The 4,584-nt window shown below is 42.5% G+C and overlaps 1 protein-coding gene across 2 annotated transcripts in view; it reads left to right on the plus strand.

Annotated features, from left to right (window-relative positions):
- LOC105743656 (tripartite motif-containing protein 5-like) overlaps positions 1-4,584 on the plus strand; it is a 38,545-nt gene that overhangs the window by 3,002 nt on the left and 30,959 nt on the right. The gene's annotated exons all lie outside the window — the stretch shown is intronic.

Here is a 4,584-nt window from a genome sequence, read left to right on the forward strand (position 1 = left end):
CATGATGTTTGGGCTGACTACATACAGACTGTTGGCCGAGAAGTAGAATATTTCCAGTGAGGACTGCCACGGGGAATTTCTCTATGTTCTTAAGGAAGAGTACCTACATTTTTTGGCACTTTAGAGAGGACATGCTTTTCCTTCCCTGTTAGCTCATGTGACATGCAGAAGCTAGCAGCTCTTGGCAGAGTAGCCTTGTTGGCATCTTCAAAACTTTTGAAGATGCTTTGTCTGTTTGAACTGGCTATTTATCACTGTAATTTCTTCCACTTTACACATTTGTTTCTATTTATTTATTTATTTTTTTTGCAGTACTGGGGATTGAACTTGGGACCTTGTGCTTGCCAACAGGAGCTTATGCCACTGAGCTTTCTCCCTAACCCCAACATTTGTCTCTCTCTTTTTCTAAAATTTATTTATTTTATTTATTTATTTTTGTGTGTGTATGTGTGGCCAGCTCAGCCTGCCTGGGGGTGGGGCTGGCTGGCATGTGGTGCTGGGGGGACTGAACCGCAGTCCATGTGCTTTGCTAATCTTGTTCTAAGTAGGTGTTTTAGACCACTGAGCCATCTCACCAGCCTCACATTTATCTCTTTTAAACCCATATTTCCTTCATGTTTTTCAGGCTTCTATTAAAGCCTTGTATTTTTTGATTGGAATTATAGGTTAACAATTTTGTCCCATCATTTAAATTTGCTATACTAGGTACATTTTCTCTGATGTTTGTCACCTCTGAACTTTCTGATTATTTAATTCATGATTTTGAAGTGAGTGCCAAGTCCATCATATAGGTTTAAGCCGCGTTTGGCCTCTGTTTGGCAGCATCTTTCTTTTCAGATTTAAGTCAAGCTGCTAGGACATAATCCAGCCTCAATAATAATCTGCCAAGTTATTATGTCTAATATTTAGGGATTTTCTCTAAAAATCCAACACCAATTTCTCCGTGATTATGTGTTTCATATCTCTACCATGTGAGATGCTGAAATTATATTTATGTCACTTCTGTGTGAGGCAGACATATGCATATTGAGTTTTAGGCTACTTTCCTTGTCCTTGGTAAATTTCAAGGCCAAGACAAAATCCTAGCATTTACAATCATGCTAGAGCCAGCTAGTACTCAGAAGCTTACTTGTATAACCACACTGCTCGGAGTGTTGTTCCACTTCTATAGTTACCTCTTGGTTTATTCTGTGCCATAGAGGAGAGTGTTCTGAAGGTGAATGGAATGCAATGGGTTAATTCCAGCTCAAAGTCATGAAAGCACCCAATGGTGCCTTGTTTCACAAACTCAGTTCTCTCCATGATTCGGGCTGCAAATTGAACTGGATGAGAAGCTATGCAGATTTTTCCCCCTAAGTTCAACACTGATGCTAACTGTTGAAAATTCTGTTCTTGTCTGAATCAGTTTGCAATCAGAATCATGGAAAGAATGAAGGTCATAAACAAAGGTCCAACTATATTGTCTTTGGGGTTCTTTTAGTATAGTCTGTTTAATATACCTAATAAAAGGATTAACTTGTGCTGGAGAGGCTGAAAACAGGAGATCACTGTGAGTTCAAACTTCATAGTGAGAACCTGCAAACACACACACAAAAAGGATTAACTTTATCTTGTCTTACTGTTAAAAACAACTAACTGCATTTGAATAACAAGCTGTGGGATTGTACAGATGAGGAAGTCAGAACAGCTGTCTGAAATCATAACCTGTACAGGAAGTATAAGAGTGGTAGCACATTGACAGCAAATGTATGGTCCTATAATATAAGGACTTAAGGCTGGTTTTAACATTGATCATGTGATTTTGGTGGGGGAGATAAAGTAAGGACTATACAAGAATTCTGGGAGAAAATGACTTCATTTGTTCTTGGGTCAGTAAGGAAGGGAAAATAAAAATCATTCCGTACATAAATTTTATCATATGATATGAACTGAGAGTAAAGTGCCTGAAATTATGATGACATGATAAATAGGAAATCAGTAAACTCCTTTGTGTCTTTGACTCCTTTTTTTCTTTTTGTCCACACATTTAATAGTGTGGTCTTGATGTCTCTGTGATTTTGCCTAGTCACTATTTATTCTTTCTATTCTTGCATTTCTTTTTTTTTTTTTTGCTAGCTCAGGCTGCCCTAAGGGCAGATCCAGTGCTGCCTATGGAGCTGGGGATCAAATACTGGTCATGTAGGCCTCATGGAATTGCAAAGGGGGTGCTTTAAACAACTGAGCTACTGGGCAAGCCCCAATTCTTGCATTTCTTCCCCTGCCCTACTTTGATTTTCCCAACTTCAGGATCCACAGCAGGAGAAACCTCAGAGTCTGAACAGACAAGAGCAGGGAAAGAGCTCCTATGGCTTTGTCAACACTAGAGATTGTCAAGGAGGAGACAATCTCCACCCCATCTGCTTGGAGCTCATGACAGAACCTGTCAGCACCTACTGTGGCCACAATTTCTGCAAACTCTACATCACCTCAAGCTATGAGGCCAGGGAACATGAAGAAGGAATGGGCCACTGCCCTGTGTGTTGAGTCATGTTCCAGTTTGAAAACCTGAGGCCCAGTTGACATGTGGCCAAGATAGGGGGCAGGTTCTAACCCCAAAGGCAGACCTGTGTGACCTCCATGGGTATGAACTCTGGCTGTTCTGTAAGGAGGTTGGGACAGTCATTTGCTGTCTTTGTGAACATTCTCAGAAGCGTCGTGGGCACTGCAAAGTTCTTATGGAGGAGGTGGCATAGGAGTGTCAGGTAAAAGATCAGAGCTGTGGGAAGGTAGACTAGAAAACAATACCTGTTGGAAAACTTCCCCGAGCACTATAGTTTATTAGTTTCCCACCATAGAACTCAGGTCTGTGATTTCTATCCATTTTTTGCTTATCTTCTACAGCCCAACGTATGTTTTCTGAGCTCTAGTGGACTGCAATAGAATAAACTTAGAGTAAAATTTCCTAGACAGAAGCAAAAACTCATGTAAATTGCAGTAGATGGGTAGAGATTTGGTGCCCAAGAGAAGCTCTGATTACCTATTTCCATAAAAGAATAAATAAGAATGATTCAGACGCAAGTTCTCCCTTTGATGTAGACTCAGTTTTCTCTTGGATGGAAAAAATCAGTCTACACTTGGTGAAGGGCCTTGGATTACTACTTAAAGAAGAATTCCCTAGTGACATAAAAGGGCACTCCTTTCCTCTCTGGTGTTTTTCTCTTCAGCTCTTTTTCATTTTCAGTAAACTAAGGTTCAGGTGAGATCACAACGGTTTCATCCACATTTATCCACTCTCCGGGTGCTGAGGAGCTCAAGGCTTGACTCTGGTGTGATTCTTTTCTCACAGGAGAAGCTGCACAGAGCACTTAAGAGGCTGATGAAGGGGCTGGGAAGAAAGCTCAGTAGAATAAACACCTACTTGGCAAGTGCAGAGTCCTCAGTTCAATTCCTGGTACCACAAAAAAAAAAAAAAAAAGAAGCTTATGAAGGATGAGAAAAAGGTTGAGAACTGGAAAGCTCACACTGAAGGAGAACAAACTTCCTGTCAGGCAGGAAATTGAAATTCTTAGGGGTGTTATCGAGAAACCCCGGGGCAGGGCCCTGGGGAGGAAGTGCCCTCTTTATCCTATGGTCCTTATGCAGTCCTCACATCATTTGATGAATCCTGTGCATGCTTTTCCTTGGGGAGTGCAGTCTGTAGAGTGATTGTCCCTCATGTGTGTGGTGCTGGCAGGGAGGTGTTTGGGAGGGGCCTGCAGGAAAAGTAGCTAGGGAATGCCATGCTGCTGGGCTTGCTGGTATTTGAGATGGATTTTATTGAGCCTGACACTTGACAATAAGTCTTGCTTCTGCCTTCTGTATTCCAGTTCTAGTAGGGAGTGCACAAGAGGAACAAGGAGTAAAGCAGGGAAATGGGTGGGATTGTGATTAGCTGGGAGGTGTGGGTGTCCACTGGGGTCAGGGAGAGCTTGAGAATGTTGCCTGAATGTCATAGATTTTAATGGCAGGAAGGGAAAAAAAAATCACAGGAATGCTCTGCTTCCCAAAGAGCTGCTCCTGTCCACTTCCCTTCCCCTGTGAACTTCCCTGTGAAAAAAGGGACTTTTTTCTCGCTGGAAAGATCATGTGACCAAGTGCCTGTCTCTTTCTTATCCCTGAAGAAGCAAATATAGAAGGAGATAGAAGGTGTCCAGGCTGAGTTTAAGAAAATGAGAAACATCCTGGACTCTGAGGAGAAAGAGCACCTGAGAAAACTGAAGAAAGAGAAGGAAGATGTTCTGAGGCCGAGTCTGAAAAGCACCTGGCCCAGGAGGCCCAGTCACTGAGAGCGCTCATCTCAGACATGCAGCATCGGCTGCAGGGGTCAGTGAGGGCCATGTTGCAGGTAAGACTCGCAGGAAGTGCCTACTTCTGAGATTCAGGTGATGTAAAAGGTGACTCCTTCTCTTCTGCATGGAGTGCCAGGCCCGCCACACTGGGGAGGCTGAAATAGGAGGATGAGTCTAAGCTGCAAAGTGAGACCCTGTAACAAACACATAAATTAAAATCCTTAACATGGAAAACTCTGCTTTTGACCAGTTAAAATCCTCCAAAGATCCCTCCAAA

The sequence above is a fragment of the Octodon degus genome, unplaced genomic scaffold (assembly GCF_000260255.1).
Source record: "Octodon degus isolate 3935 unplaced genomic scaffold, OctDeg1.0 scaffold00146, whole genome shotgun sequence".
NCBI classification, from domain to species: Eukaryota; Metazoa; Chordata; class Mammalia; order Rodentia; family Octodontidae; genus Octodon; species Octodon degus.